Genomic DNA, 18,859 nt, shown 5'->3' with positions numbered 1-18,859 from the left:
AAGGTCGAATGTGCCGATTTCAATTTCCTCAGACAAACTTTTAACCTTCCCAACTGTTTATCCATTTTGGGAGACGATGACAGCGTTTTTACCATGTTTTAAGCTTTTTGAGAAGCGTTGGCCTTTTACACTGTCTGTAGGGAAGTTTATAGTGTCTTCTTACCTTTTTAATGTGTTGTGTGAGTCCTGTGCAGGTCTCTTTGAAAACCTTGCACTTCAACCCTCATAAGAGGGCTTTTTACATCCCTTACTCTTAGGTTTTAGATATTTAGGTATTTCCCCGTATACTTTGAAAGTTGCAAAATGGCCATATGTGTCGACGCACCCCCCCCCCCCCCTCTCCCACACACACACACCTCAAAATTAACTCATTAATTCATTTATTGATTATAATTCCAGCAAGCAAAATAGGAGAATAATTACAATTTCAATTTATCTGAAGCCAAAAATGGGTTTATTGCTTATAAAGAAAAAAACACCCGAAATCAGGAAATGCGCAGTTTCGTACTAGATTTAGTGTGTTCAGTTCTTGTCTGATATTTTTTCTATATGGGTAATGCAACACTGGCGCATATAAAGAATATTTCCGTAGTGTTTCATAGATGCATTCAACTTCTACAGTCATTACAGGAAGACGAGAAATTTACACAAACTCTACCTTTAAAAATATTGTTTCTCCCTACCGAGATGAACAACAATTCTTCACAAACACTCTACACAATATTGCAAATATTATCCTGATTGGATAGTTCAGTTTGTGATCAGTTGGTTTAACATGTCCGTACAAGGCCTAATCAATGATATTCATTAACGCTTTTCTACTTATTATGCAACGATAAATAAAATTAATAATTCAATCTGTATTCAAATGTTCGATAAATCATTTACGTGCTAAGTGCTGTGTGAACTATTCGCCTACTTATGTACAACATAAGGCATTCTTAATGTTCATGAATAATAGTGTGACTAGGATTGGAGGTTGTCACAAATTTCCACAAAACGGCAATTATAGATTATGTTCTTTTAAAATTAAGTTGTTAGAAAAATAATTCAATGTAAGTTTACCCATATATCGGAATTTTTTTCGATAAAACTGTTAACTTTATAATACCACTATTCTTCATGTAGGAAAGTGCCCTCCTGTGACATAATTTAATCGTGTTCGTCAATATTTCGAATTGCATGCGTCATTTTAACACTGCACGTTGACGGTGAATATTATAATAATGTTAAATTAAAGCTTTATTTATCAACGTAGTACCAATTAAATTCTTCATTGGATAGGTCGTTCAATAATGAGCAGTAACATAAAATTTATTTCAGATGTCCATACAAAGTATCTTATCGGAAGAATAAAAAGGAAAGCACATCATTGTAAAAGATGAAACTCCATAATGTCAAAGATATGTTGTAAAGTGGAATGCATAAGTATCGCAAAATAAAAACTCCATCGCCATGCTCATTGCTTTATTTTACGTAATGGGAGTTTCAATAATTCAAACAAGACGCCATGCAAACTGGTGACTGACTACCTCTGCACTAGCAAACGTACAAAAAAAAAAAAAAAACATTCCTTAAATGCACGTTGAATGCAACAGTAAAATTATTGAAAATACTGCCGCGTGTTACTTGCTCATCTCACAGTACAGCTCTTTACAAATCGCTTACATTTTCGCACGGTACTTTGAAACTTCAATTGTTAGGTTATATATTTGTTAAAAAAAATCTTATTCTGCTTCGCTTTCTGCCAATTGTAGCCAACTGGGACGATTAGATGAAGTTGACGAAGGGACACAAGGAACACACATTCTCGGGACGGGACCCCAACCCGGAACCCTTGCTGGCGGAAACGTGGATCAACCACACAACACGCTCGTTTATTAATGCGGCATATTGGTTTCAGAGTGTCTAAAATGTTGAAAAATATCCACGTTTTTAACACAAACGCTATATTCAAATCATCATTTCTCATCCTCAGAGCAGGGTGGACAAAAATTACGATTTTTATGTAAAAAATCATTTTGATGATCTTTATTTAAATCGATTAAAGAAAACACGCTTAAAATTGCTTGTATATTTTTGACACCGTACATATATATATATATATATATATATATATTTATAATGAAAGGCTTTTTCTGGTAAACGGCCCTGTAAAATATTCCAACAGTTTGATTAAAGCAAATAAAAAAGTATATGTAAATATACATTTCTCTGTTTCTCATACTGTGTAGGTATATGAACCTATTATGAAAATGTTTGTTGTGTGTGTTAATGAAACTATAACAATTTCAGTGACATTTCTTCCAGTGAAAATAAAACATTTTGTAAATGAATTTAGCAAGGGGTGGCAACCTAAAGTAAACTTGAGAAAATTTAAAAATGGCAATTTTTTGTCTGACCCAAGCGATATTCTAAATAGATGGAAGAACTACTTTAATGACCTTTTAAATGGTCATGTAGGAGATAAATCAGAAGTAGATGAAGTACACACAGCAGAACCTTTAGTTTCAGAACCTAACTTGACTGAAGTCAAAGATGCTATTAAAAGGGAAAAGGCTAAAGAATAACAAAGCACTTGGAATTGATTTAATACCAGCTGAGTTAATTAAATATGGTGGGAATTCGTTAATATGGTAAATTCATAAATTAATTTGTTTAATATGGAATAAAGAAGAAACCCCTCAACAGTGGAAAGAATCCATAATTGTTCCTGTGTTTTAAAAAAGTGATAAAATGAACTGCAATAATTACCGTGGAATTTCTCTACTCTCAACAACATATAAAATATTATCTAACATTCTTTTAGCAAGACTAACCCCATATGCTAATGAAATTATAGGTGATTATCAATGTGGACTTAACCCTTAGTACGCCCCTTGGTCTGACGAAAGTAAGCCCAGTGTCGCCGAGGCTTTGAGCGGGAAATTTGAATTCGTATAGATAATGGAGAAAAATCGTAATAACTCTGACACTATGGGACCAATCTACTTCGGATAACTTTTGTTTTGCAGGCAGAACATAAGTGCATGCAACCATGTAAAATTTGGATGCCCCAACTGCGGTGGGGTTACGGGCGGGGGCTGCATCCCCCGAATTTCAATGAAAAAAGCATGAAAGTGTGGAGTTTGCCCCCTCTACTCCAGCTACTTTGGGGAGAAAACCGGAACTTTTGCTTTTTTTAAAGAATGGACCTTCCGAAACCGAATAAAACTTGATTCATGTTCGTGGGTGCAATGCAATTTGAATAATAAGGCAAAACGTATGGAAATCGATGAGCTGTTATATGATACGAACTGTTTATTTTGAGGCCTTTCCTAACAGAGGAGGGAAGGGAGCCTTTGCAATCGTTTGTTTTGTCTCTACTTCTGGATAGACTCATGCTTCTGGCCTCTGACTATCGTCAAGCTTCATTGGACTTCTAACATAGAGGCGACAGAAAGCTGACACCGCCAAACCTCATCCAATCCCCTTTCTCCTTGACCTACCCCCCCCCCCCGCCACTACTTCAGCTGGATCACCAGGTCTAAACACAAAGAAGAATGTGTGCCTTATCAGTACTAAATCACAGCGTTGGAAGCTTGGAGGAAAACAGCATCGTAAATACCAAGCATGCATTGTGTCTGTCAAGTGTCGAGCCAACACGTGTTTGGGTGAGCCCAAACACGTGACATATACCGAGAAAAAAGGGGGGATTTGGAATTTTCGTAAACACATGTTCCCGAACGAACTGTCAGTGTTTCAACCTCAATATACAAATATAAGTGTGGCAAACCCTCGATAATTGTACCTAAACCTGTTAGTAACATATGTGTTACAGATTCTACAAGGGACATACTTTTTTGGTAACATCTGTGTTACGTGGGCGGACTAAAGGCTAAACGTAACAGATCAACAACAGATCAAATTTTTCACATCAGACATACACTTGAAAAAAGTGGGAATATAATCAAAATGTCCATCAACTATTCATTGATTTCAAAAAAGCATATGATTCGGTCAAAAGAGATAAATTATATAATATATTAGTAGAGTTTGGAATACCTAAGAAGCTTGTTAGTATGATAAAAATATGCACCAGTGAAACAGAAAGTAAAATTCGTGTGGGTATTACTATGTCTGACAAATTTACAATTCATGATGGATTAAAACAAGGAGATGCATTATCTCCATTGCTCTTTAATTTTGCGTTAGAATACACTGTTAGGAAGGTAAAAGAAACTAAAGAGGGACTAATATATGGTGTGACTCAGTTGTTAGCATATGCAGATGATGTAGACTTATTAGGGGATGATATAAATACAATTAAGAATAATGCTAAAGTATTTTTCAAAACTGCTAAAGAGATAGGTTTCGAAGTTAACAAGGAGAAAACTAAATATTTGCTTACAGGCCGAAACCAAGTGTTTGATAATAATCAAAATGTAATTAGCCTATTGATAACAATTCGTTTGAACCAGTTTCCAAATTCAAATACTTAGGAGTAATATTAACATGTGAAAATTATATTAAAGAGAAAATAAAAAGTAGGCTTAATTCAGTAAATGCATGTTACTTCTCTCTTCATAAACTTTTGTCTTCACGTTTAATATCTAAGAAACTAAAAGTTAAAATATATAAAACAGTAATTTTTGCCTGTAGTAATATATGGGTGTGAAACTTGGTCCCTTGCATTGAAAGAGGAACATAAATTGAGAGTATTTGAAAATAAGATCCTTAGGAAAATATTTGAACCTAAAAGGGATGAGGAGACAGGTGAGTGGAGAAGGTTACATAATTTAGAACTACATAATTTGTATTCATGTCCAGATATTATTGGAATGATTAAATCAAAAAGACTTAGGTGGGCAGGCCATGTGGCAACAATGGGAGAGGAAAGAGGAGTTTACAGAATTCTTGTTGGGAAACCTGATGGTAAGAGACCAGTAGGAAGACCAAGACGAAGATGGTGGAATAATGTTGAGATGGACCTCAAGGAAATTGGTAGGGATGGAAAAGAGTATATAGATCTTGCTCAGGACAGACAGATGGAAGGCCTGTGTTGCTGCAGCCATGAACCTTCGGGTTTAAGAAGGCTAGAGAGTTAGTTAGTTGGTTAGTTAGAAAATAAAACATTCTGGATGTACTATATAATTGTAACTTAAAATATTTTTATAGTCCTTGTATCTGAATTCTGGCGATTTTTTAAATGATAATTTGCAAAGTATCAGCTGCCATGTTCATTTACAGCTTGATGATAATGACATTATTTACAGTTTAACATGATTAGTATTTTGTATATTATTCTACCCAAAATTTTTGCTATTTTTACCTATAAAAATTACCGAAATTTAAATGAAGAGAAATACAAGTGTATTTACACTTTACATACATGTCCTTTCGTATGAGGTTTAACCCATCAGTACATATATTTTGTTTCCTTTCCTTTCCTAGAGCCTAATAAACACCAATCTATGATTGCGAGATTAATGTACTTTCACCAAAACTGATTCTCATGTCTACAAATTCTATATACATTATTCTATTCATTATTTCTTTAAAGTGATTTAAATCAGTCATTTATTTTTTTTAAATAAGAAGATTTAAATCAAACCACCTTGCCTCAGAGTATTACTTATCTACCTAGGCACAAACTTTCTTGGATGACATGCATCCACATCAACACATCAATGTCTAGGATGTGTGTATAGTTTGACACTTCCACAGGATTTCAAACGGATAGAGTATCTGTACAGACAGGTATAAACAATAGTATCAAGATCAAGACTTATCATGGCGGGTTGTGTTGTTTCGAAGTTTCGACAACTTTGCCCTGCCTTCTAGTTCGTATTGTGGCCTTATCTCAATGTCTTGGTTGCAATTCTCATTCTTGTCTCTTATATTCCTGTTCACACGGCTGTCATGTTACTTGGATATGGGAATCTTGAAGCATTGTATAGTTATATTTCTATTGCCACACATTGCCTTAGGACCCGGTAGTAGGAGCAATAGTCCTAATTTAATTTACTCCAAACATGACGAGTTTTATATAGTAAACTTTTAATTACACAGTGCAACAAATTTGAACTTTGGGTCTTGCCGCGAGATGAAAGAAGGTGTTATTTACTAAATCAAGTACGCTGATTACGAAAATGAAATCAGAAATGTTCCATCACGTACCAATTTTTCTGGAAAAGATATGCTACATGTACCACTTAGCCTATATTTCATATAGTAAGTATTATATTGTAATTCACGAAAAACAAAGTAGCAACTTTCGCGACACTTGGAAACGACTCCATTACAGTACAGGAGGAACCTGTAGCTGGATAAAATACAGATCATGGAACAAAATTAATTGTTTGTATTACAAAACATAGAAAAGGTACGAGAAATCTGCAAAAAGCTTGAAATGTATTTATAAGTTAGAAACATGTCCTGGAAACTTTCCGTTTGTGGGTGGATGGTAAAACTTCTTGTAGGAGTGTCCAGCAGTAATCTGCCAAAAGGTTTGGTGACCATCTTCTCTTATATCGTCTTTCCATGGCAGCGATATCTTGGTGAAATCGCTCACCATGTTCGTCACTCACATCTCCGAGATTAGGCGGGAAAAAATCCAAATGAGAATGCAGGAAGTGTATTTTGAAAGAAATGTTGCACCCCATAGCCTTGTAACAGTCCAGCATGTATTCTGTCAGTTCTCTGTTATTGTTAGGCCTGACGTTACCCAAGAAATTGTTGCATATATCTTTAAAGGCAAGCTAAGCTGCCTTCTCAGAATCTTTCAGCAACTCTTCAAAGGTTGTCATTCATCAAGTCACGAATCTGAGAACCAATGAAAATACCTTCTTTAATTTTTGCAGTACTAATCGCAGGAAATTTGGACAGTAAAAATTTTATACCCTGCCATCTTTGTCCATTGTTTTCACAAAATTCTTCATGAAGCCCAATTTCAGATGGAGCGGTGGTAACATCACACTGTTTTTGTGAACAATGGGTTCATGCCAATTCTGCCTGTGACAATGGCTGTGATGTAGATGGCGTGTAATCAAGATCTTCATGATCTATTGGTTGGTCACTACCATCGTCTGTTTCATCTTCCAGAGTCCATTCCTTTGGTGGTTTTGGAACTGGGAGAGAATCGAAATGCGGAACTGGGCGCACTGCAGATTCCAAATTTGGATATGAAACTGTGTGTTTTGATTTACTTGAGATTCCAGTTAGTTTCATTAAACAAAAGTAATATGTTATGTGGTCTCTAGGTTTCCTCCACAACTGTGGTACGGCAAATGGCATAGATGGGTGGGTTCCATGCAACCAGCCTCTTAAATAGCAAGAGTAACGTGAGCAACAGTTCTGTGGTGCCCAACACTTACCCTCATCTACCTTTGATTCAAAATACAACTCGTCCGCCTTTTTGACAAGCGGGGAAATGGGATGTCTTTGGGACTTCGTCGTAAACTCACCACACACATAACAGAAAAGGTTTGGTAAATTAACACACTTCCTAGCCATCGCTGAACACAAGAAACACGCTAACACACACAAACAGTATTCTTCACGTTAGGGGTTTTGCATGACACACACTGCAGGAACAGACACTGCGTGATCCCACTAGCAACTGACTAATGCAAATAACTGTAACTCCATTATACCTTACTATACCTCAACCCTTCTCTCTCCACCTCCTCTCCTATGCACTGTCGAGCCTTAGTAACAGACTGTGCTGATAAGTGCCGCGACAACAATAACATGCAGTCGTGCGCTGATAAAATTGAGTTTTCAGAGAAAAGTTTAGGTGATAGCGAAAAACGGTTTTCACTATCGTCAGCAGGGCACTGAATTCCATAGGAATCACATGTTTTTGTTCTGAGGCAATTTTCATTGTCGCACAGTGTTAACAGTAATTGAAATTTTTTGATTCGGTAAACTGTCACATACCCAAGTACTTTCCAGACATAAGACTGCTTGATTTTCCTTTCCATTAGATTACATTATAAACTGGCATATTGTATTTGTTTCTTAATTAAGTGAATCTGTGCCCACAATTTCAACCTTTCGCGTTGCATGAATTCAAATAACGTTTCTTGGTCTAATGCTTCTCTTATTCGAATGTTAGGCATGTATCGATTTGCGCCAGAGATCATTCTTAGTGCCTTGTTCTGGATACTTTGTAGTGGCCTTTGGTAGGTTGGGACACTGTGATGCCACACAACGCACGCATAAGTTAACATTGTTCTCAGTAGAACGTTAAACATCGTTAGTCTCTTTTTTGTTGTAAGTGTCTGTATCTAATGAGCATCTAGGATATTGATAATTCGGTATACAGACAAAGGACTGAACAACATTACAGTATTCTGCTTTCATTTCATTGGTGTAATGTTATCTGCTCCAAAATCAAACCTCATACAATACATTCAAGTTTAAGGTGAAATTAGAAAATACTAATTTGTAATATGTTCTAAATTAAGTAATTTGCGAACAACATTTCCGTCATTATCAGTTTCCTTCTTCCTACCCTTTCAACACTGACCATCATTAAAGTGAAATTTTTATCCGATATCCTGAAAATCAATGGCTATGAAGTTTCTACCCAATTTATTTCTCGTCAGCAGTGTCCGGTTCAAGCTGTATAAAAATGGATGAAGTTCTCACAAAATTATTATTCGTTTCCAGTCGAATACTCTATTTACAACAATCATGAAGGTCTTGGTAAGTATATTTGTACCTCATGTTCCTGTCATGTATTTATTCTTGTTGGAATGGCACGTTATAATTAATTGATAGCTAAAGTTTCATTTATAGAGCATATGAGCTGCATTTTTCAAGAAAATTATCTTTTCCCCCTCTATTCTAATATTTATTTTGCTTGTTTATTTCACCACTTTATTACCTAAGAGACTATCCCTTTGCAACCAATGAACCCCATGTTCGATTTTCGATGGAGGCTCATAATGATTCGGATCCTATTTTAAGCTGTAGGTCCAGTCCCGGTTGCTTATCTGAGCACAAACTGAATTTGCAAACATTTTCTTCAATTCATCCCGTGTACAAATATTATTCAGTATGAATTATTTATTTTTTGAAATAGTGGTTGAATAATTTTGCACTCCTATTCAAATTTTAATTATTTGACCTAGATAACATTGTAATTAATATTTGGTTCTACCTCGTTACTATAAGCAATATACAGGATTAGGCAGTTCTAAACAGATGAGGCAGTAAGTAATGCAGCTTATACAGAATCAGAGTCGTCCAATAACTGTTTTGAGCACTACAAATTTTGTTTCCCAAAATAATATCAAGAGAAAATGATTCGCTTTCATATAATTTAAAGTGACATTATTTTACTCCTTCAAATAACCAAAACTTTACGCAGCTACTATGCTTCTTTTAGCAATAGACAAGTCTGGCTATGCAACAGTTTCTTATGTAAACACACTACATAATAATTTCTCAGGAACGTTGTCAGATTATGAAACAGAAAAGTGTGTATTTCAATAAGTTTATTTGCATAAAGAAAATTAGTAAAATAAACTTTAGTTTGATATACAGGGTGTATCTAAAATCCCATTACAGACTTTGAGGGCTTGTAGTGGGGACCAAGACGGTTACGTTTTGCATAGGAACATGTCCGGAAACGTACCGTTTCCCCGCTAGAAGCAAGACACCACCACAACATACGTTGAACTATCCCACTTCTGCTGCTTACTGTACGTTGTTTCGTGTCGCTGCAGCGTCCACTTACAAGAAGGGCTCGATGTGGCGATCATTGACTTCAACACAAACACCGTACCTACGTATCATGTTCTGGAACACACGATCACCAACACCTGCTAGTCCAACATCCGCCGCTGCTACAACCCGCGCCAGCAGATCTTCCGCTGAATACAACGGGATCTCGTAAATTAGGCTCTTCATGTGGCCCCACAGGAAATAATCGAGCGGAGTCAAATCCGGCGAACGTGCAGGCGAAGGATTTGCGCCACCACGACCTATCCACTTGCACCCAAATCGTAGGAATGGTGTTTGTGTTGAAGTCAATGGTCTCCACATCGAGCCCTTCTTGTAAGTGGACGCTGGAGCTATAGAAAAAACAACGTACAGTAAGCAGCAGAAGTGGAAGAGCTCAACGTGTGTTGTGGTGGTGTCTTGCTTCTAGCGGGGAAACGGTACGTTTCCGGACATGAGTTCCTATGCAAAACATAACCGTTTTGGTCCCCACTACAAGCCCTCAAAGTTTGTAATGGGAATTTAGATACACCCTGTATAATTCCGTTTATTAACTTCTTAAAGTAAGTCTTGAAGCTTTCCTGGCGACGAAGATTCTCTCTGGCTATCGAGCAGGTGAGTTAAGGAAAAGATTCTAATCTTTCGAGTGCTAACGTCACTCTCACCTTCAAGGTAGAAGTGAAGATGAAATGGACGTTAGATCTCGAAAGCTTGGAATCTTTTCGCAACTCACCAAGTCGATAGCCCGAGAGAATCTTTTCAAAACTTCTTTAACTTTTCTCTTAAACGTTAAGTACCTTAGTTCCATTGTGGACTCCAATAAGTAAGTATACACTGTATATATCACAACTATATTACACCTAAATAGTCAGATCGAAAAAATAACCTCATATGTTAATTACTTTTCAGGCTCTCCTCGCCCTCTTCGCTCTCTTGGCTGTTTCTTTCGCCCAAGAAGCTAACAGAGAGAAGCGAGCCATTGGATTGGGATATGGCTTGGGAGGCTACGGTCTGGGCTACGGCCTTGGCTACGGAGGCTACGGTCTTGGTCTTGGTCTCGGCTACAGAGGCTATGGTCTTGGAGGCTACGGTCTGGGCTACGGTCTTGGTGGATTCTACGGTTAAATGGTTTAAGTCATAGCTATCCCGGTATTAGTAATATGTAGAACTGAAATAAACTCTTGCATCAATACATATTTATCTTTATGTTGCATTTGACATTCCATCCTTATGATTTATGGTAATTTTGTTCACACATAATTGTACGAACTGCCGAATGCAGTATGGGATAAATTAGAGATATTTTGCAGAAATAAATGCGTTATTGTGCTAATTACTTAAGATATTAAATAGTTACAAGCTTGGAAATTATTTGACAAATCACTATTGTGATATTAAACTAATCAAAGTAGCATTCCTCCCATTATTTTTCAGTTTGTGTGGATAGATCGTGACAAATGTTGTAAACACAATAATGCTAATAGAGAGATTATTTGTTTTTAATTTGATTTGGAATAAGGTAACTTTACATATATATATTCCAATCATATTATCACGGTTACTGACCATTCGTCGTATCTGTTAATACAGAGCTCAAATAGAACAATATAATAACGTCAAAGGCTTTCTGAAGCTCAAAGGAATCTTAAGTCCAGAAACTAAACTACAGGCGTTGAGTGACTCCTATTCATGTATTTCTTCATATTTCAGTTGTTTTACCTCGCTTTTCTATCTTTTGCGTTAATCGCGATGAATAGAGTGAATGGCTGACTGATGGAATTCATGAAGGGACAAACACAATGATACACCCATGCCTTAGAAAGGGATATCTAGCTTTGTGGTGCACTACAGTGACCACTCAGTCACGGAGTCCAGCTCCCAACTGTATTACCTTAAAATTAATACAATGGGATAATACCATTGAGAAAATATAGTCAGCAAAGTATCTACTACATGAATACTAATATTCGTGTTCAAGGTGTGCTTCCCAGCATCATTAACAATTGAATTTCAAGTGACTGTAACAGAGGATAATGTAACAAAAAGGTTTTCGTGCACGTTCGATTCATTTCTGCCTGTCATCATTAAATTCTGTTTTGGAGTCATCACTGTAGATAAGAAGAAATGGAGAAAGCTAACCGTGTTTAAGCGAATGAGAAACACGATTCCAGGTAGTCCCATGAGACCATCTTTCGCTCCACGCAACTCGTTACAAGCATCGCTTGGAGCGATGCGATCCGACGCGATTTAATTAACTTTAAAATCGTAAAATTCACGTCATATTAGCGCTGAAAAGTTATTGTGCAATTGAATTGCACGATACAGGCATTCGTCACCTGCGGACACGACGAAATTACAGTGTCCGACGGTTTCTTATGTAAGCAATTTCACGCAACACGAAATCTCGCAACTTCACGCCCACAGAGTTTCGTCACGCCTAACGAATGTTTTAAATGGTGAAGCTGACCATGCACTTAATCTCTACACGGGACAACGAAAGATTATCCGTGCACAACCAAAGTGGAGTTGATACAGGTGCGTCCGTCCGGGATGTTCAACAAACGTTGGCGAAAGACAATTGGCTCGCGAGTTTCAGCCGTGAATAATGCTACTGTCGGATTAAAAATTATGGATACTCGAGTTTGGATTCCAATTTAAAATTAATCAGTAGACGTACATCGAAATTTATCTTATTCAATTCTGCGTTAATATATGGTAACCAAATTTTTGTTCAAGTATGCTTTCGATATTTTTTTGTCGACCAAGTGAGTTGTGGAAAAGATTCCAAGCTTTCGAGAGCAAACGTCGAGTAGCCCTATCTTTTCATAGTTTTTTGTTTTTAGTTTTGCAAGCCATCGTTCTCTTTGAAATTTTATAAATAAAAAACGACTCCTGTTTTGAAGCTCAATGCATCTGTTTTTAAAATCCGTTATCATTGTCAATTCACATTGCGAAACAGATTTTATGCAGATTTTTATTCAACGGAGTGAAGATGTACAGTGGGATCCATGAGTATTACCGTGCAAATTGTCCATCATCATGTTCGTGCACTTTATTTGACCCAATAAGAGCTTCAAAAATTAAGAATTCAACACAAGCTATTGACAACTTTTGCACCAGCATACATAAAAATCCATTTCTTAAAAACACATACGATGTAAGAGAGAAATTAATGGAAATAGTCATGGACAATTTGCACGGTAATACTCATGGATCCCACTGTACGTGGAACGTAGCAACACCGCACGTACTGACTCTAAGTGAGAGCCCGTTCCATGGTTCAACGGACATCACTGTGTGCGGGGACCCCTTGATTACAAGGCGAGGAAACGACGTTACCACTACGCCATCGGGGAGGCCACACATTTTTCTTGTGTTTGTATCTTTGATCTGCTGTCGAGAGAAGAACGAGCCTCTGTCCAACAGTCTCGTGTCGTTCAAAGCTTCAGTCAATCAGAATGTACGTTATTTTGAAATTTCACTTAAATCAAAATTGATTTACTATGTGATTCAATTAGATACACGAAGGTGCTGGTTTTCCTATTATTATTCATAGATAGGTTATATAAATTAAATGTGGATTAACCTTGTCTTTTGAGCTGTCTTAACTTTGTACTCTACGTCGCAAACTGCATAAACTGCAAGTCGATCAGAGGACCAGCCGGAAATCTCTCGGTCGTGCTGTTCGTCGTGTGACGCCGTCTCTGACTGACTTCATTGACCATTAAAAAAAACACGTTTCATTACAAACTATCGATAAAATAACATTTTAAAATCGAAACTTGCATTTCAAAATATATACAGGGTGTCATTTTAATGGCGCTCACGGACCACGCAAACGTACAGAGGACATCAAAACAAACAACTTTTCTCAGTGACATTTTTGTCGTTGGTGCGTAGTTTCGGCGCTACATTCGTTCAAAAAAGCCCGTTTTGCCGCCTGAATGCTGGTAACCACACACAACATTTGATTGCATTTGAGACGTCATTTCCTGATGTGAAGCGATGCGTTCCAGGGTTGCCAGGAACACACATATTCTGTGAAAAACGACATAGCCACATAGCCACATTATGTACCGTAAAACAAAGCTAGTAAACACGTCCTGTAACCCAACAGAAAGTGAACAAACTATACGAAAAATGGTAGAAAAAAAGGAACTCAAATGGAAGTGGTAATATTGAATTTTGTCGCAGCTTACATATCAAATATTTGCAAATCTCGTTGCCAAGTTGGCACGTACAATTTAGTCTATCAACTTCGTCCTTCTGATACTCGTCTGTGATACACTGAACAGTTGACAAAATAAAAGTGAAAGAACTCAAAATTCCAAAGGTAAGTAAGTAACACGTAATATAATGTATATTCACGACATTATGCGTCAAGGGGTAAAAATGGTTGAAAATGAAGTGATATAAGTAATAGTAAAACAAGCTCTCCGACGACTGTGTTTATCTACGCACCGGATACACATGTAATAGTTTACAACATTACTGTGAATATAGCAGTATATTCCCTGCTGATTCATGATTAGGTTGTAACAACCTAACAACCTGTGCTTGTGGGTGTTTTAGCCGTAATGTAACGACATGAACCTCGGATACTTCCGCTATCAACACCACAACGCATGTATCAGGACAAATGGATATACAAACCTGTAGATATCAACCTTGCAATGAGATTTGCAAATATTTGACTTGACATGTATCTGGGCGTAAACAGCCAGATGTAAACTGTAAGTCCAATAAATGTTATTGTTGATGATGATTATATTTGACATGTAGGATAAGAGACAAAATCCGATATTGCCACTTCATTTTGAATATGTTGCTTTTCTCAAGGTTATTAGAATTATATAGTTTTTTCTACCATTTTTCGTATCGTTGGTTCACTTCCCCATTCCCCTGGGATGACTCCTGGTCCTCTGGCTGGTAGGCTGTGTTTCCCTAGATGTTTTGTCTACTGGACGCGATCCTATCTTCGTTTTACAGATCATAATGCGGTTGGTAGTCTGTTATTTTTACCAAAACTTGTGTTCCTTGCGACACTGCCGTGTACTGTTTCGCCGCAGAAAATGGAGTCACAGATGCTATCAAGTGTTGTGTGTGGTTGCCAGCGTTCAGGTGTGAAGTTGCCAGCATTCAGGCGGCAAACGGGATTTTTTTTTAACAACTGTAGCGCCGAAACTACGCACCAACGAGAAAAATGTTACTGAAAAAAGTTGTTTGTTTTGATGTCCTCTATACGTTTCCGTGGTCCTTGGGCGCCATTAAATGACACCCTGTAGAAATCTAAACCCTAGGAATAAGTGAGGAAAAGCGACTATAAGCTTTAGAAACGTGTCTATGGCGAAGAATGGAGCGTGTGAAACAGACAAAGTAAGACATAAAAATGTTTTGGAAAGAGTTGGTGAAAGAAGAGGAATGCTGTAAGACATCAAGAAAAGGAAAATAAATTGTTTGGGACATTGGCTAAGGAAGAATTGCCAACTAATAAAAAAAAACACAGGAAGGAAAAATTTTCGGGAAAAATAACCGGGGAAGAAGAAGCATAAAGGGGGAAAGCCCTGCCTATTAAGTCAGAGGAGGATGAATGAATCCAGCATCCAACAACCCCACATCCAGTTATGGCGCACCTATTGTATTGAACACAAAAATGATATTTTTATGAAGATAGAGCAAAGTTTTCATTATTGTATATGTTTCCCAGGATGGATGATCTAGGGTCGGGATTTCTCCGGCCTTGTCCCAACATAAAGCGGTTCTGGGGCTCACCCAGCCTCAAATAAATGGATTCCTGGGGCAACCCTGAGGATAAAGTCTACCGGAGCGTGGTGTTGATCACATCTCCAAAATGGCCGAGATCGATAGAATGTGTGGGGGGGCCCTACCTCCCCATCCCAATATTTATGCCTCATGGCATGATGTAAGAGTGCATGGATAACTTTACCTTACTTTATTATGTTTTCATTTTGTAATTTAAAACATCAAGGTGAACGCACTGCAAACAACGTTGACTTAGTAACAAAACATGGTGACTAGGCTACTTTGTCCGTACAATAATAGTTATAGGAAAATTAATCGAAACAAGAAATGGTAAGTTGTCATGTACCTCCTAAACACAATAACAAAAACATCACAAATTGCAATGATGAACACAAAAAATAATGTGATTACTGGCCATTTTTTAAAAAATATAATTACAGACCAAAATGGAAAAACAAACTATTTTTTAATATCATTACTGACCATCTTTTTCACCTCTATCAACATGATAGAGCTGTCGCAAATAAATTAGTCCAAAGAATAAGAACCACAATGTATCGTTTTTGAAGAAATTTATTGAAAGACAGGTTTTTCTTACACAGAATTGTCAAAAAACATGTTTCACATATCGTACAACAGAAATAATTATTTATCGTTCACGTCAAGAATAGTTCTAGTCACATCGGTAAGGGTAAGTTCGTTGAATCTGAAACAAAAAATAATATCTTTCAACAAAATCGAAATTCAGCATGACATTAAACTTTGTGTCTACTTAGATGTACCTAAATATATGATCATCGCAAGGAAATATTAACACCTATGATTTGCTTCAACTAAATATACAACTATTTTATGAAAAATGATGTAGAATAACATATATCCACGAAACATCCCATTTCCAAATGTAACTCTAAACTACCTAGGGATATACCTGCACGCTTACTCTAAATTCATATTATATTTTCGTTTTATTTCATAAAGTTGATCTGAGCTAACCTATTTAGATTCATTTAGCTTAACTCACTAACGAATAGCAGGTATAATCGTCTTAGTAATCAACACTGGTCTCTGTATGTAAGAACATATAACAGTAAAGAATCCATATTTAACATGGAAAATTTTCACCTAGCAATTATAAGCAATTATATGCTGACAAATTAACCGTAGTTCAAATACAGATACTAGATGATGATCTGTGATCATCATTAATTTATTCATGATGTTGAGATGAATGATAGGCTACCTTATGTGTGAAAGCTTGAGCTTAGCATATAGGCTTACAATTATTAATATTTATGCCCTACTTAAAACATGAACACAAAATTTAAAATGCTACATCGTGGAAAGTCGACTACAATATACACAGTGTGTAATTTTTTACTTCGACTTGTTACGAAACGCATAAAAACGCTATCTTCGATACCACAACACGAATTCACCTATCTAAAAGTATATACTAAGTATTCGTGAAGAAATACAAATTACAGTGAATTCTACTCTCTTGATGGTGTTAAAAGACAGAGTCAAATTTTACTTACCATCTCTATAAGTTTATCCGTACATTCCACCAAGTCCGTAACCCAAACCGTAACCTCCGTATCCAATTCCTCCTAATCCACCAATACCGTAACCGATTCCTCCCATACCGTATCCACCGTATCCCATACCGTAGCCTAGACCAATAGAGCGTTTATCTCTGGGGGCGGTTTCCTGGGCGAGGGAAACGGCCAAGAGGGCGAAGAGAACGAAAATTGCCTAAAAGAGAAAGTACAGTTATGCACAAACAAGTACAAAAAATATTAATTAGTAATAAAAAGTTGATAGATTTAAGATCTTGCTGCAAATGTCTCACTAAAATTTTGAGTGTCTTGCTACATCTATGCAATATATCCAAAATTTAGTTCATACGTTTCTTACTCTGCCAAAAGTGGCAGAAAAGTCACGTAAAATAAATAAAATCACATCAAATTAGTCATGCACGTATTTAGAAAATTATGAATATATTTTATGAATTCCCGATAAAGATATAAGAAACTATGATAAAAAATGGGTTACTTAACTAATATGGAACATTTGACTTGAAATAAATTTGTCAGAGTTACGTAATTTAAATGTCAAATAAAGGTACCTACTAAAATTTCGTTGATTCAGTTCTACAGTATAAGATAAAGAAAACTGGCAAACATATTTCTATTACATAGTTTTCAAACTAATATACATAGTCAATAATGAGAAATATCTAGCCGCTGATGTCAAACAATAATGTGTATATTTAATAAGCAACCTAGGAATTGTTCTACATTCAAAATATAGTGAAAATTGAAATATGTTTACGGGACCAAGTAAGCAATAAGTTGCTTCAAGTAACTTCTGTATTCATCTGTCTTATTAAATGCATTTTATACTGTAAATCAATTCACTAATGTAATTTAATATTAGTTCATCTCTCCTATATCCTTGTTCTTCAACTGCAATCCTAAAGCATTACATCGTTTGTGTTCATGTTAAAAATTCCGTTGCACAATACAACATATGTAATAGAAGTAATGTTTCGAACGTACTTCAAGCAATTCTTACAATAAACGGGAGAATATGGATTTTAACCAATTCAGTGTGCCTTACGTAAATTTAACCTGTCTTGTGCTTTCTGTACCAGTATTTACACTTATTGCAATAACTCATAACGACCTGATTTGCAATTTCCAAATTAATTTGTAAAAAATTGGCATGCTTGTGTATGAATTCAACGTTTGAGATGGAACTGACATAGATATATGCTGAATTAGCCAATTATAACACTTTATGTATAAGAGTCCTCACTCAGATTCACTTACCTGTTGTATTGTTAGCTTATCAGATAATTTGTCATACCTAGTATATTCCATACTTACCAAGCACTTCATTTTTCTTGTGATGGGGTTGCCTATTTGCTTGTAGACCTGTCAATCGAAGGTGTTTCCTTGGTTTATATACAATTCTTTGCAAGGTTAAGCTGACGCCAAGAAAGCCGCAGTAATTGATGACTTCCGAAAAGAGGGATTCAGACACTTTCCACTACAAAAGACTAAACGGTTGGAGAAATCACGCATTAGGACGAATAATCGCTGGAGCTTAACTCAAAATTCCAAAGGTAAGTAAGTAACACGTAATGTAATGTATATTCACGACATTATGCGTCAAGGGGCAAAAATGGTTGAAAATAAAATAATATAAGTAGTAGTAAAACAAGCTCTCCGACGACTGTGTTTATCTACGCACTGGATACACATGTAATAGTTTACAACATTACTGTGAATATGGCAATATATTCCCTGCTGATTCATGATTAGGTTGTAACAGCCTAACAACCTGTGCTTGTGCGTGTTTTAGCCGTAATGTAACGACA

General features: G+C 36.5%; 2 long non-coding RNA genes across 2 annotated transcripts; one reads left to right on the top strand and one right to left on the bottom strand.

The window, feature by feature from the left end:
- The first annotated feature begins 8,612 nt into the window (after window positions 1-8,612).
- On the top strand, window positions 8,613-10,903 carry LOC145980949 (uncharacterized). Its single transcript, XR_014440899.1, has 2 exons — window positions 8,613-8,691; window positions 10,621-10,903. It is a non-coding gene; the product is annotated as an uncharacterized LOC145980949 (long non-coding RNA).
- A 5,128-nt stretch (window positions 10,904-16,031) lies between these two features.
- LOC145980968 (uncharacterized) lies at window positions 16,032-18,515 on the bottom strand. Its single transcript, XR_014440904.1, has 3 exons — window positions 18,366-18,515; window positions 17,013-17,229; window positions 16,032-16,180 (listed from the first exon to the last, which is right to left on the bottom strand). It is a non-coding gene; the product is annotated as an uncharacterized LOC145980968 (long non-coding RNA).
- Window positions 18,516-18,859: the final 344 nt, after the last annotated feature.

The sequence above is a fragment of the Lepisma saccharinum genome, chromosome 28 (genome assembly GCF_977018435.1).
Source record: "Lepisma saccharinum chromosome 28, izLepSacc3.1, whole genome shotgun sequence".
In the NCBI taxonomy this organism is placed as follows: Eukaryota; Metazoa; Arthropoda; class Insecta; order Zygentoma; family Lepismatidae; genus Lepisma; species Lepisma saccharinum.
Note: the sequence above shows the minus strand (reverse complement) of the source record. Positions and strands in the feature narration are given on the sequence as shown.